General features: G+C 35.5%; 1 pseudogene; it reads right to left on the bottom strand.

Moving 5' to 3' along the window:
• Nucleotides 1–7,895: 7,895 nt before the first annotated feature.
• The window catches only part of LOC127683735 (WAS/WASL-interacting protein family member 2-like), a 60,956-nt pseudogene continuing 52,003 nt past the window's right edge, over nt 7,896–16,848 (bottom strand).

Below are 16,848 nucleotides of genomic sequence, written 5' to 3'. Positions count from 1 at the left end.
AAGTCATTTGATGTGTATGGCCCATGCTGCCACTAGAGGCCATGAGGGTGTGTATGGCCTCTGCTGTGGCCAAAGAACCTATTGATGTCCATAGTCTGTACCGCACCAAAGAACATACAGAGTCCATGGTCCTTGCTTAGGCTGGAGGCCATTTTGATATTCTTGGTCTTTGCCATTGCCAGAAACCACATGCAATCCAGAATCCGGGGTGTCACTAGCTATAAAGGGCAAGTAAACTTATTTTTCAGAAGTATATATGACTATATACTCACAGTTGAGAATGAAAGATAGAAATCTTTTGTTTCAACTTTTCCCCCAACTACCACCCCAAAATGGATAGTCTAGATAGGAAACAATTGAAGAGAACTACAAAAATTTGTGATAGAAAATCTGAAGTGCAACACTTCATAGTTGATAGTTTATGGCATTGATTGGGTCAGGAACACTCACTTTTCTTTAAGGGCCTATCCACTGGGTATTTTACAATGTTCCAGATGTTCCAGTCTGTGTACAGGCAACACAAATTGGATTGAAATATATTTTCTTCCCTTTTGAGGGGATGATGTTCCAAGAGTAGAGGCTTGACCTGGTAGGATGGGAAAAAAAGTGTAATTGGGGTATATTATGTGAAAATCCCAAATAATCAACAAAAATAATTAAAAAAAAAAAACCTACTAGCAGCACATACACATATATGTGTGAGGTGTAATATGATGTCTTTACATGTGGATATTTTCTGATTATTCCATGCTAATTAGCATATTCATTACCTCACATAGATATCTCTCTCTGTATGTGTGTGTGTATGTCTGTGTGTGTTTGTGTATGTGTATGCATATGAGTGTAGTGCGAACACATAAAACGTATCTTGAATGTACACAGTATACCCAAAGTAAGTGTGATGGTTCATGTATGATTGGCCCAAGGAGTGACCCTATTAGGAGGTGTGGCCTCGTTGGAGTAGGTTTGTCACTGTGGGTGTGGCCTTAAGAACCTTACCCTAGTAGCCTGGATATCAGTCTTCTACTAACAGCTTTCAAATGACTATGTAGAACTTTCAGCTCCTCCTGAACCATGTCTGTCTGAACGCTGCCATGTTTCTGCATTGATGACAATGGACTAAACCACTAGCTTGTAAGCCAGCCCCAATTAAATGTTGTCTTTTATAACCAACTTGCATTGGTCATGGTGTCTGTTCACAGCAGTGAAACCCTAAGACAGAAGTTGGTACCAGAGACAGGCATGACCATGCTTTTGTTTGGAAGAATGTAGATTTGGGGACTTTGGACTTCGAAAGCCATGGAATGCTTTAAGTGGAGCTTAATGGGCCAGCCTAGTAGGAATATGGAAGTCAGTGGTGCTGAGGGTCATTTGAACTGTTTAGGCCTGATGGCCCGAGATTTCAGTAGAGAAAAACTTTAATATGTGGCCAGGAGACTGGTTTTGTGATGTTTTGGTGAAGAACATGGCTGCTTTTTGCCATTGCCTGAAGAGACTGCCTAGGGCTAAGGTAAAGAGATTTATATTAATTTACATCTGCAAAGGAAATCTCAAAAAAGCCCAACAAAGACTTTGTTCTCTGGTTAATTTTGATGAAGAGAATTTTGAACAAACATAGCAAGATGAGAAAGGAAAAGTACAAAATATATAGTTTGAGTATTAAAGGGACTCCAGGAAGCAGAATGGAGTTGAATTCAAGGATTTTAAATTAAGGGAGTGGTGACCTTGGGAAAAGATTCCACCCAATTAAATTTAGGTCCAGGATTGGTAGTGTAAGCCTTTAATCCCAGGAGGCAAAGATAAACATTTCTCTGAGTTCAAGGCCAGCCCAGAACAGAGCAAATTCTAGGTGAAGAAAAACTTAAATCCAGACTTGATAGATCACACCTTTAATCCCAATGATTAGGAGACAGGCATGCAGATCTCTTGAGTTCAAAGTCAGTCTATGGAGCAAGATTCAGGACAGCCAACTTGGGCAGTGAAGGAGCTGGGAAAAAGGAAGTTAGTGATAATGTAATAGAACAAGGGGGCCGATATTCCTGCTCCTGCAAGCAGCAGAACTCAGCAGCTTCGGCCATTTGTCTCTGGCTTTATATTCAAGAGGAGAAGGAAACTATTGGGACAATTGATGCTGGTTAGCTGAAGCTAAGAAATTAGTGGTGATTAAGAAAAGACCAGCATTGTGGGGTTGCAAATTGGTACAACCACTCTGGAAATCAGTCAGGGTGTTCCTAAGAAAACTGGGCACGTCACTTCCAGAGGAACCTGCTATACCACTCCTGGGCATATACCCAGAGGATTCCCCAGCATTTAATAAGGATACATGCTCCACTATGTTCATAGCAGCCCTATTTATAATAGCCAGAAGCTGGAAAGAACCCAGATGTCCCTCAATGGAGGAATGGATACAAAAAATGTGGTATATTTAAACAATGCAATACTACTCATCCATTAGAAACAATGAATTCATGAAATTCTTAGACAAATGGTTGGAACTGGAGAACATCATACTAAGTGAGGTAACCCAGTCTCAAAAGATTAATCATAGTATGCACTCACTGATAAGCGGATATTAGCCTAGAAACTTGGAATTCCCAAGACATAATCCACATGTCAAATGATGTCTAAGAAGAATGGAAGAATGGCCTCTGGTTCTGGAAAGGCTCAGCACAGCAGTATAGAGCAATACCAGAAGAGGGAAGTGGGAAGGGGCGGAAGGGGGAACAGAGGGAGGGAAGAGGGCTTATGGGACTTTCGGGGAGTGGGGAGCCAGGAAAGGGGAAATCATCTGAAATGTAAATAAAAATATATCGAATAAAAATAACAAAAAGAAATAAAAAATAAGGTAAAAAATGTCAGAATTAAGAACAGTTGGTTATAACACAAAGTGAAAAATAAGGGCACAAAATAAAAGCACAAAGTGAAATATATGAAAAAAAAAAAAAAGAAGAAGCCAGAACTTTGAATCTTTCAGTGTATATTATTCATGGAGTTTTATTATAGGCTTTTGCTCTTATACAATGGGCTTTAAAATTTTTGGAGTAGTTGTTGTTCCAGAAAAGATTCAAAGGCAATATCTTTTTTTCAGTATTTAGGATATCAGTTATATAAATTTCTTGCCAACCAAATCCAAGAACACATAAAAATGATCATCCACCATGATCAAGTAGGCTTTATTCCAGAGATGCAGGGTTGGTTCAATATACGGAAATACATAAATGCAATCCACTACATAAACAAACTCAAAGAAAAAAAGCACATGGTAATTTCATTGGATGCTGAAAAAGCATTTGAGGAGTGGCTCCTGGTTCTGTAAAGACTCAGTGTAGCAGTATAAGGCAAAACCAGAACAGGGAAGTGGGAAGGGGTGGGTGGGAGAACAGGGGGAGGGAAGGGGGCTTATGTGAATTTAGGGGAGTGGGGGGGGCAGATGAAAAAGAAAGGAAGAAGTCAAATTATCACTATTTGCAGATGATATGATAGTATAATTAAGTGGCCCAAACAATTCCACCAGATAACTCCTACAGCTGATAAACAACTTCAGCAAAGTGACTGGATATAAAATCAACTCAAGCAAATTAGTAGTCTGCGTATACTCAAAGGATAAACAGACTGAGAAAGAAATTAGTGAAATGACACCCTTCACAATAGCCACAAACTTTACAAAGTATCTTGGTGTGACTCTAACCAAACAAGTGATAGATCTGTATGACAGGAACTTCACGTCTCTGAAGAAAGAAATCAAAGAATGAATTCTTGAAATTCTTAGGCAATTGGGTGGAACTAGAAAATATCATCCTAAATGAGGTAACCCAATCACAAAAGGACACACATGGTATACACTTACTGATAAGTGGATATTAGCCCAGAAGCTCAGAATACCCAAGAAAAATTTCACATATCAGATGATGCCCAAGACAAAGGAAGGAGAGGCCCCTGGTCCTGGAAAGGCTAAATGCAGCAGTGTAGGGGAATACCAGGACAGGGAAGCAGAAGGGAGTTGATTGGGCAACAGGGGGAGAGCAGAGGGCTTATTAGACTTTCAGGGTGTGGGGATCCATGAAAGGACAAATCATTTGAAATGTAAATAAAGAATATATCTAATAAAAATAGATTTTACTCATATTTTTGATTTTGGAATATTAAAATATGTACATATGCCTATTGACACATTTTCAGGCGTTCTAGTTGCAACAGCTGTAACAGGAGACACAACTAAAAGTATAGTTAGTGATTGCCTTTGTTATTTTTCTATGCTTGGTGTTACAAATCAGATTAAAACAGATCATGGAACCAGCAATTACAATCAAGCATTCAAGATGATTTGTCAACACTTTAATATTACCCATATTACTGTGACTTATAATCCTCAAGGACAAATTATTGAGAAATAGGTATTGTGGAATTTTAAAAAAAGTCTTTATAAAATAAAAAAGGGGGAGTTATATCTTTATGTATATAATATTTATATATACCACAAAATTATTAAAATCGTGTTATTTTTTATTTTTATTTTTTTAAACATGGATGCCAAAGAACTCTTTGCTTAGTGTCTATGGCACCCTATAACTAGTCATACTTATGCCTAGGTGAAGTGGAAGGATTCACAGATTGACATATTGCATGATCCTGATCAGGTATTTAATATGGAGAAGAGGGCATGTTTGTATTTTTCTACAGGATGCTAAAGGCGCATGCTAGCAACCACAATGATTGGTGTGACATGCTGATGCTGGGACAAAGAATAATGCTGACCCGTGAGCTTGCTGAGTGCCCTGACAATAGTGACTGGGAAGCTGTTTTGGACATTTGTTCCTGGCCCACCTTTGCTTGCCCATATCCCAGACTGGACAATCTGCCTTACTTCAAGATTTTAGACCTTGTGGAACAGAGAATATTGAGACTGTGGAAACTAACTTAGAAAAAAATTAATCAAATAAGGAAGTTATTATAATGGCTCTTCTCTATACTTTAATGTGAACAGTAATTCTGACTCCATCAGGAACTGGTCTAGAAATCAATCCAATATTGGAAAAAAAATGATAGTCTTCTTTTGGAAGGCTGATTCTGGAAATTTTCAGATACACACTGGGAAGTTAGCTGCAGTTCTCTATATGGTTATGTAGCAACAGATAAAATTGGAAAGGAATATAGATTTCAAACAAGTGTTAGTGCATGTGTTAAGGCTCCCAATCTGTTATTAGTTGGTCATGTTAAAATTACTTTTGTTTCTTCTACTGTATTTAATGTAAATTGTATTGATTGTACATTTTCTAATTGTGTTAGTGTATTGAAATCTAGCATGTCTGTTATGGCGGTCTATCAGCCACATTTTGTTTAATTACCTGTGAATATTACAAGACCTTATTCTGAAAGAAGCTTGCAGGTACTGAGAGAAGTGAGTCAGGCTTTAAGTAGAAGCAAGAAAGTAGTGGGCTTGATTGTTGCTGGTAGAGCAACTCAAATTACATTGATAGCTAGCACCACTGCCTCTGCAATTGCCTTGACACAAGAACTTAAGACAGCTAATTTTGTTAATCACTTAGCAAAAAAATGTTACTAACGTTCTGAGTATTCAAAAGGATTTAGATAGGTGTCTGAAAGTATGGATTGACGCTCTTTATGATACTATTAAAATTATTGGAGAGCAGGTCCATAATCTAAAAATAAGAAGTCATCTCAAGTGCCAATAGATTTGTGTTACTTCTTTTTTTTATTCGATAAAATTTATTTACATTTCAAATGATTTCCCTTTTCTAGCCCCCCCCCCCACTCCCCTTGTGTTACTTCTAACATTTACAATAATAGTCACTATAATTGGGAAACAGTGCAAAGACAGTTGCACTATGTTTGGCATAACTCTAACACCTCTCTAGATTTTTAGTTTTGCATTCTGAGATTATAAATTTAAATAATGCTGCCCTGCTAAGCTTTGATGCTGCCAATGTCGTTAGTAAATTTATCCATAACCTGAAGTCAGTATTTCTATCCTGGTCAAGTTTCAAGAATGATATATATGGCTTGATCATGCTAGCTCTTCTTCTCCTGGGAATATTTTTATTCCTGACCATCATGTTAAAGCGTGTCTTTAACAGCATTAATCTGTTGGCAGCCAAGGTACATGGCTTGAAACTAAAAATGAACCCCAAACAGAGTCATTAATATAATAGGCTGGCAATTCAGGGACAGGTAAAGTTCTGCACAAAGCCTTACCAATCTAAGACAGAGGCATGCACCAAAAGTCCTTGTTTATTATTAAACACTAATAAGGCCATGTTTGCTTATTAATAAACACCAATAAGGCCATATTTGTTCAAATAACACAACCAAGCTCTGTGTGACATTGAAGACATGTAAAGAAAACCTTGTGAGAGTGACCTAAGATGGGCTCAGTCTTGTTTATGAAATAAAATGGGGAGGATGTAGAGAGCCTTATTAGGGTGCTGTGCTGCCTGGCAGGAGCCTGACATTGGCCAAGTCAAAGATTCAAGTAGGAATCTGACATTAGGGCATGAAAGGGAAGTTATGTTTAGGCAATAATCTGACATGAGGCTATACTAGGGAAGTAGGTTAAGGCAGGAATAAAATTTAATATTGTGATAAAACTTGGAGCTAACCTACTCTGTACAGGTGTGAATCAACCATTCCTTCAGCATACCCTCCTAGATGCACTACCCATTCATCTCTTAGCTGTCTTCTTATCAGATCGGTCATGTGTACCTTGTACCAAATTCATGTGTTCAAGCTACTCTTTTATTTTGTAATTTAAACAAATTATTTTAAAAAATAAATTTTTACTCATGAATGTTTTTCGTATGTAAGCATTCACTCAACAGTGTTCAGGCATCTAAAGGTTTACCTAAAGTTTTTCCTTATCATAGTTTTATTCATGTAAGAGAAAACAAGAGTGCGTGTTTGCAGTCAGAGAAATCAATCCTTCTAAGTTGATTGTATTATTTGGAAAGATTTAAAAAATGCTGCCCTGGCTGAGGAAATATGTCACTGGAGGTGGGCTTCAGTATTTATATCTACATTACACTTCTAGTTCCCAAATCTTGTTACATGATGCAGGTTGAAGATGTAACCTCATAGCTTCCTCTATCAGCTGCCATGATTTAATGATACTTAGTGTGGAACCATAAGTCAAATTAAACTGTTTCAGAAGTTGCCTTAAACATTATGTTTTATCCTAGAAACAGAAAATACATTAATACATTTTATTCATGGATGAGATTTTTGTGTAATTGAAGAGAAGTATGAAATCTAAAAGTGTCATTAGCTTATCACTTAGATCCATATTGGTTTTGTTCAGATGAGCTTGCAGGAGCATTTAAAATAAAAAGAATATTGTGCTTGAATGTATGGTTGACATTTGTCAGATTATTTTTCTCCAAAATAATGTTGTGTAGCTGAATGTATTGAACTTACCAAATCCTTTAGAGTCATATTCCCTTCATTATGTTTTCTTTCATATCCTCAATCATTCATACATTTTCTTGCCAGTATGTGTTCTTTTATATATTCAAAGACAACTGTCACACACAACTGTTTTATTACTGTTTTATTATGAGTCTGTTCATAAGGTTTCTCTACAGTATGTGTTCTTCTCTGCATTTGGTGATAAAAGGATTCATCACATTGCTTGCATTCACAGGGCTTCTCTCCAGTATAAATACTGTCATGATGATGATTACAGAAATGTACAAAGGCTTCACAATATTAACTATATTCATAATGTTTCTTTCCAGTATGTTATTTTTTATGCCTTTGAAGATGACTTTAATGTGAAAAGGCTTTATAATATTGTTTATACTTGTAGGGTTTCTTGCAAGTATGTATTATTTATGTTTTCAAAGATATTTGTGTTCAAAGGCTTTACCAAATTGATTAGATTCTCAAGGTTTCTTTCCAGTATGTGTTCTTTTAGGTATTTGGAGAAGACTCTGACATGAATAGGATTTATCACATTGATTACATTTGTAGGGTTTCTCTCCAGTATGTACTACTTTATGTATTTGAAGATATCTGCGTTGGGCAAAGGCTTTACCACATTGATTACACTCATAGAGTTTCTCTCCAGTATGTGTCCTTGTATGTATTCAGAGACTATTGTATTGTGAAAAGCCTTTATCACATTGATTACATTTGTAGGGTTTCTCTCCAGTATAAATTCTTTCATGAATTTGAAGAGGACTGTGAGATAGAAATGATTTACCACACTGATTACATTTATAAAGTTTCTCTCCAGAATCTGTTCTTTTATGTATTTGGAGATGACTCTGTCATGTATAGGTTTTATCACATTGATTACTTTTGTAGGGTTTCTCTCCAGTATGTATTACTTTATGTATTTTAATATATCTATGTTGTGCAAATGTTTTACTCCAATGATTACATTCATAGGGTTTCCCTCCGGTATGCATTCTTTTATGCAAATGGAAAATAGAGTGATGTGCAAATGCTTTATCACATTGATTACATTTATAAGGTTTCTTTCCAAAATGTGTTATTTCAAGTATTGGAAGCTACTGGTGTTGTCACGTTGATTACATTTGTAGGGTTTCTCTCCAATATCTGTTCTTTTATGTATTTGGAGATGACTATGACATACAAGGCCTTTACTATGTTGAAAGCCTTCAGAGTGTTTCCCTCAAGTTTGAATTCTTTCATGCTTTTGAAGATGACTATGATATGTGAAGGCTTTATCACATTGAGTATATTCATAAAGTTTCTCTCTAGCATGGTTTCTTTCATGCCTTCCATGTCTTCTATCACATTGACAATGTTCTTCAATAATTTGGTCTTCCCAATAGTAACCTATAGAAATGAGGTTCCAGTACATCTCAAGCATCACATATTTGGAAAATCTCTTCTAAGATGGATCCCCCAAGTAAAACTCTTCCTAATGAGGTATACATGCACATCATCACAGGTAAGTGCATCCTTCAACAAATAGTGCTAATTAGGTTATATCTCTACTTGTAGAAAATGGAAGCATATACATATTCATAACTCATGTCCAAGTGGATCAAATAACATATCATGCATTCAGAGCTCACCTGACCTCCCCTCACAGCACCCAGCACTAGCACACAGAGCTCAAAACACCAAACACTCCAGTCTCCTCACCTACATCATTGAACCAGTTACATCTCAAGTTACTCTTTATTTTATTAAAAACTTTCCTCAAATGTGAGAAACATGATACCTGCTATCCAACTATACCATCAGATGCTATCAGATGTTAGCTAAATGAAAAGGTAAAAAATTTGGCTTGAAAAGAAAAGTAAAAGTAACCATATGCAGAAGTTGTCACAATATATGGGAAAAATTAAAATTTTATTCATAAGTGCTTCACTATGGTTCAGAAGGATATAGTCACACCATTTTGGAACTAATTTGCTAAAATGGTAAAGGCATTACAATCAAGGGCCCAGTGTTTTCTACATTTCTAGGCATGTACTTGAGATGTATGTTTTGGAGCTGTAAGTGAATACTGTTGTATAAATGTTTGTAACTGAAATGATTGTTCATATAAATTGTTCCCTTCATCTATAGGATATAGAATTCTCAAAATGGTAAGTATCTGTCTTGCATGTAGGGAATTATCTAGATTCAGTTAATGAAGATGTAAAGACTTGTCCTAAATATTCACACTTTACCACTGATGGATAGTGGCTCCCAGAACTGACATTCAAATTTAACCTTTCATTTTTAAAATTGTTCTTATCAGTAATTTTGTCAAAACAATGGAAAAAGCAGATAATGAATGTAGGTTGAAATTGTAGTTCTCCAAAGGCACCTTTAAGGTTAGTCTCTTTGGGTCTAGGCTTATTAGCCAGTGTGTTCTAGTCAGCCTTCCTCTGTTCTTTATGAAAATCTTTTATTCTGGAAAGATTATACCTCCATAAGATAGATTACAGTGAAATCATCGATAGGAAAATTGAGTTCCTATGAATGAAAATGGAGAAAAAAATCGTACAGCTTTTCCAGACTAAATTTAGTTGAGTGGTTGAGATACTTGAATTTCTGAAATTGTTTTTATTGATGTAAAAGTCACAGAATAAAAATTGTACCTGTATATATGAGAAATGCATTTGATCCAGTATTTTACAGTTTGAAAGAAATGGTTCAATATTGCATGTATTAAACAGACTATCTTTAAAAATCTACCAAGTAGAATATTTATGTGAATAGATGAATAAGAAATATAGCCAGCATACTGTAAAATTGAGTATTTCAGAAAATATCTAAAATGTGTACTTCATCTTTGTAGGTCAGGATTAATGGAGGCTATGGGAAAAGAAAAGAAAGCAGCAAGGGATCTCTGGAAACAAAGAAATTTTCTTTAATTAGAAGAGTAAAATGAGACTACGCACATAAGAGTGAGGGTTTTGGGGTTATACAGGATGTGAAAATGGAAGAGTCCATCTGCATGTCACTTCCCCTACAGTCAGAAAATGATAGCCACTAGTTCTTTTGGTGTGTGGATCTCCTTTTCAAAAGTGTCCACAGATGTTATCAGTCAAGGAAACTTTGCTGCCCAGAGCTTCTAAATCCAACTGAAGCCTTTGGACAATTAAGCCTTCAGTAGCCAGCATAAGAAAGGAAATTCAACTTGGCTTTAACTCTGAATGTAAATCTCCGTGGGGTGCCAGATCCTGGGGTAGTAGCTATTGCAAAATATTAAGCTGCAAACCAAATAACTTTGCATCATTACTTGAGGTTGATGATTGAGCCAGATGTTGCAGGGAATGGCATTATGCTTTGGTCACTTCATTATCGTGTGTAACCCAAAATGATGTCAGCACATAAAAAAATTACACTTTCACATTAAACCAATACTAACCATTTTTGTTACCATTTCCCAAGAATATTATTCAATTCCAGTTAAAGTTTTATATCACAACTCTTATAAAAGATACAACTTTTGTTAGGTAAGAATTAATATTTTGGACCAACTAAAATTAGAGTTCTAAAAAGTGATAGCAGAACATAGGTAAAAAGATAGTAATGAAGAATCCTACAGGGGATATGAAGGTTTAAGTGGGATGTACCCAATGTAGAAAAGTGGGTTACTAAACAAAATTTCCAATGCTAGGTGTGCAAAATACCAGTAGCAGTCATTCATAAAGGAAACCTCACAAGTTCCCCCCAAAACAGTACAGGTTCTTGTCAATCTTCTTACTGTCCTCCAAAACTACTGCCAAAACCATCACACAATCAATTCTAAGACATAGAGAAAGTAAGCAAGAACACTGATGGAAACTTTCCACCTGTTGGGCAAATTTCAAAAGTCTAGAAAGTATGGTAAAGGTATATTATTATTGAACTATTAGTTATTCTCAGAGTCTTGGAAAAGAGGAATCATGATCTTGAGTTCTTGTGTACCTACAGCTGAGCATTCTGAGATGCAATGGACAGCTTTGAAACTAGGGCAAATAGACGACCTTTGTTATAATTAGTGTGTCACAAAATAAAAACAAAAAGAAATGTGGCAATGATACCTCCAGAGGAAAACATGATAGAAATAATGGTGGTTGGAGAGGTAATAGAAAGTAGAGCCCTAGAGATTGGAGCTCAGAGTATGGTCCTTCCCTTTCAGAGGAAAGTAAAAGCCCTAACAAACTAACCTAAGGACATGATGTGATATCTTGACCAAAAAAAAAAAAATCTGTATTCATTCTACCTGTATCCTGAGAACTTGAGTCATATTAAATTTAAATATAATGGATTAAATTCTTGGCAGACAAAAGGTATGTGATCAACCTTGAACTTTGTAACATAGATGCTTGCAGCAGGACTATTGATGGAAGACAACAGAGTTAAATCAATGTCATTAAATAGGAATTTGACTCGCACTAGAATAATAGGAAATACGCTTGGAGGGGGAAATACCATCTAATAGCCATCAATTTAGGAAGATACAATTTTAAAGGGAAGAGGAACGTGAATTGAGAATTGAGAAGTGTGCTTTCCTCCTCCTGAAAAAATGTCTGCCTTGAGCACTGTTTCCCCAAAAGTCAGCACAGAGAATTTGGACTTTTATTGCAGTCGACTTACTAAAACTTACGAAGATTTAATGTTGAACATGCATCCCTTCCGTACTACATAGTCACATTTTTCTGGTTAATTGAAATTCCAGGTTAACAATATTTTGAGCTTTTATCATCATAGTTCATTGTCAATAAAAAGTATCAACTTTTCTTTGAAAATAATTCAATAGCAGTATTTAAAAATAACTTTGTGCCTGAAAATGTGATATCATCTAGTGGAATACATATTAACTGAACAATAAAGAAAATAATTTGTATTTTCAGGTTGTTTCATTTTGAAGAGATTGAAATTTCTGTTTGAGCTTTCCAAACTGTCTTTCAAAGTTGGAAAAGTAAGTCATATTTACATCCAAACAGGTATAAGAATGAAATAATTGAAAGTTTTCAAGTAGGATATGTTAGTCTAAAAACAGGAATTATTCTCAGAGTAAAGTTGAAAAAGAGAAGTCAAGATTGCAGTTACTGAGAATATTTTAAATGCATACCTTTTTTAAGGTTGTCAAAAGTTGACTGTATTATAGCCCACAGACATCTGAAGACAATATTGGTAACTTAAATTTCATATCTGAACACTGCAAATACAGTCAAGTGGAGTATCACTTGCCTTTAATCCTAGCACTTAGCAGGCAGAGACAGGTGGACCTTTGTGAGATTGAGGCCAGCCTGGTCTACGGAGTGAACTCCAAGGCAGTCCTTAGGGCTAGAGTTCAGTTTGCAGCATCCATATTGCCAGCCAACATATTCCACACACCTCTTTTAACAATAGCTTCAAAATGGGCCATATTCTGTGTATTACTGGGGCTTTTATTTTGTGTTTTTTTTCTAATTCATGTTTTTGTCTCAATAACTAACACTGAAGGGCCAGCAGTCTGGCAGACCCTGACATTAGCAATTAAAGTGGAATGCAAGAACAATAGATAAGTCTGTATTTGTAGAATAGTTATGGTCTTATATGTGGAAATAATTGAGTTTAAAGTTAGGGAAACAAGTAGATGATGCAAATATTACATGTCATGAAAAGAAATTCTAGGACGTTTAGAAGATCCTCAGTATGTTGCAAAAACATACACAGTATTTTCTTTGACTCTATTCATAATCTTCAAATATAACACTGTAAATTGTCTTACTGATAGATGGAATATAAGTTAGGTAAATGATGTGCCCTTTGGCCAATAGATGTTTAAAAACAAAATGCAAAAGCTTTAAAATTATTTGTTCATGAGGTTTACATGAAAGTGAAACCACCAGAAAAATATGAAGATGACTAGATTACTTCCTGGAGAATGGGAGACTACCAAAGGGACATGAAATTACTCATGTCACAAAAGTCAACTCCCATGTATGTAAACGAGACTGTTCAGAAATAGTCAGGATCAAAACAAAGCACCAGCTGGTCATCAAATAATAACTGATGGCAGAGATGATATAAGAGGGATCCTTGTGGGGACAAACAGAAGAATAACACAGCTGAGCCTCATGCAAAATAGGAACTCACCAGATAATGAGTGCAACAAATGGTTCTTATTTAAAACACTCAGTTTGTGATATTCTGTTGTGTATCTAGCACTAGTGCAGCATAGGAGAGAGACCCAAATTAGTTTCTAGAATCCTGGAAGACACTGCTAAAGAAAGTCTGTAAATGATAAACAAGAAAGTCAACCAAATAAACAGAAGTGTATTCTGGTAGAGGGAGAAGACAACTGCAAATTATGTCTGTGAGGATTCTCTCCTGTTCTAGAAAGCCAGTATTTTTCCTACTTTTTGTAGGAAATACTATGTGTCCTTGAATTTCTCAAATCCCACTTTAGTAAACAGACATGCCAGATCACCTGATCCTTGGCTGAAGTATATTATTTATATTCTTCCATGAACTTCAGGTTCCCCTGTGAAAACAGGTAAGGATTTTAAAATCTGCTGACACACATCCAAATAACTTTAATTTCTTTTTCAAGCTTTGAGGATCAAAATTGCTACATATCCTGGTCTGCTTCTTCTTATTATACCTCACTGAATATTTTTGGATTAAAAAAACAGAATTTCAGAAGATTATCAGACAATATCAGGCTATTACATAAATGGATAGATACACAGATGCTTATAAATGGTTAAAGGAAAATAATAAGTTATAAACAGTTGAATATTTTAAATTTGATTTTTATAAAATGATTCATTATATATATATATATATATATATATATATATATATATATATATATATATCCCACCCAATCCACTCACATTAGATATTCATATATGAGAGCTTGGTGGTAGCTTCTGCACCCAAAATCCCAGGACTCTTATTGTGCTCTATATCCTTTCAATATTGTTTGTATACAGTGGAGTTAAATCTTCTATAAAAGACTCAGTACACATATATTAGTTAAATTGGCTATTAAGATTTTATATCGAAATGTCTGCTTACCGTGGTCAACAATTAATGACCCATGCTGCTACTTATACATGTGGCATATGGTAGGAGAATATACAAGAGTTAACAAGTCAATTTATGGGAATGAACTTCAAGGCAGACAGCTATTTAAAATCAATATCTACTATTTATGCTGCTTGCAACATATCTTCAAAGAAACCGTGATGGTTTTTCCTGCTTAGAATGTTTTATCATATGAAAGTATGTCTAGAAGATAGATATTTACTTTTCTCAATAACTAAAGGATAATTTAATGTTCCTTTACTAAATGTTCATGTTATTAGACATTTACCCCTGAATAGAGAGAGCTTGTAAAGTAGATTCACAAGTAGATAACTTGTTTGTTCTTAGAGAGGTAAAGTTGATAATATTTAAAAGGTAGTAACATTGATTTTTCAGCATCTTTATCCCTTACATGGAAATATGCAAGATGTACCTAACAAATACAGATCACAGAGTCTTACTCTTATCTTGTGAGGCCGAAGTAGGTGACAACATCTTCCTTATTGTTATATTGATGAGAGCTGAGGCTTACTTTAAAAGAGTCAGTGAAGGTCACTAAGTAGGACCTAGTGACTGAAGGGGTTTTTGCAAAACCAAGAAAATCATTTTGTCTCTAAGTTTCATTGTGTCCTATGGGAATAAGGTCTCAACTGGCACTTATAGTTCTTTTCATGAATAGTCGCTTCAGAGGCCAGTTTAGCTTATGCAATAGCTTTATATAACAAATTTGGCCTAACTGAAATTGATTTTTTAGATGACTAAGTAGCTGTTTATTGTGAGCAAAGATTCTCAATATTATGAAAAGGTCAGGTAAAAGCTAAAATATGTAAATCTCATGTCAGTATTCATTTGAAATCAGCCATATCTTCATTACATAACAGTTGGATTGTATTTCTCTCCTGTAACACTCAAGGAACAGAAGAAAGTCTCTTTTAGATTTGGTGCGAAAATAGAAATCCACTCATTCTTACAAAACATGAGTTGTCTCAAACACATTACTATAGCGTGTTTCCCAAGCTTCTTTGCAGTTTTATGACTCAGACTTTCCAACAATTTGTGAACATGTCAATTATATTAACTAAACTGTAAATGGAAAAAATAACCTAGTAAATTAAATGACTTCACTGGATAAGTGAGAAACGACAGTCCTCACAGCCCCTCTTATTAGACTGAAACTTGTTTCCTTTTCCTGCATTTATTATATTATTCATATTACATATGAATACAATTAAGATCAGGCACTAGTCAAAAATAAAGACACAAAAGCTTCTTCTCTGATCACAGCAAAAAAAATAGCTATTATTTTTTAAGAATGACTGATAAATATGTGCTTTGGGTATTAGATTACATCAAGTTTTATTTCACTTCATTTAAAAGAAGTGTTCATTTGTGTGACAGTGAGTGAATATTTCACCCTCATGAGTTGAAATAAATTATGAATCAGTCAAGAATTGAGTTACTTATAGTCCTTTCCACCTCCCCAATAAATCTATCAGGCCTCACAATAAAAAAAAATATGATAATGTTATCAAAACTAGTGAATAACTCCAAACTTAAACATATCTGGATACACAGCTACCATAAGAAATAATGAAAAGCCAAGGAAAGACATTAGGTGCATAAAATATCTTAACCAAATAGTGCATCTCTTACCAAGAAACTGGTGTAATAGCCATGAGACTTTCAAAACATATTTGCATAATTTGGTGTACATGGCAAACATAAATCTGGTTCTAGAGAAAACAGGTCCAAGAAATGTGGGCAAGAGAAAGGTCAAAGCGATGGAGGGGGAATCTTATCTATTTTCTCCTGTTTACAAACACAGAACCATGTTATCGCCCATAGATGGAGGGAACCACTTGTTAAACCCTGGAAAGCAGAGCTATTGAAAAGGAGCAAAGGTAACATCATCCATCCTCCCAGTTTCTGCCTACAATTCAAGGAAAGGCTATGGAAATGTAGTACAGAGAAAGTAGAAAATTGGTCAGACACTATTGAGTGACACTTGATATGTAGGTCATCAGAGGGCAAGGAGGGTAAACTTTTTCAAAGCATCACATTGAACCACATAGCTAAAGCAGAAGAGCTCAAGTATTGTGACTGCTCTGGACCTATTTGAAGTGGTTTTGGCATCTCTCTGTCATGACTGTGAGGACTACCATTCTTTTCAAGTCAGTGCATTTTATACAATATGTAGAAGAGGCAAAAAAAAAAAACAAACAATATTAGCTTGTTTGGACTCAACAGATTGGAGTGGGTGGTCCAGTTTCACTTTCCTATTTTCTTCCCTTAATTACCAAAGCCCTACTTAAGCTGCTTTGACAGCCCCCTACCACTCTGTGTTCTTTTCAGGTGAACAGT

Source organism: Apodemus sylvaticus, chromosome 4 (genome assembly GCF_947179515.1).
Source record: "Apodemus sylvaticus chromosome 4, mApoSyl1.1, whole genome shotgun sequence".
Classification (NCBI taxonomy): Eukaryota; Metazoa; Chordata; class Mammalia; order Rodentia; family Muridae; genus Apodemus; species Apodemus sylvaticus.
Note: the sequence above shows the minus strand (reverse complement) of the source record. Positions and strands in the feature narration are given on the sequence as shown.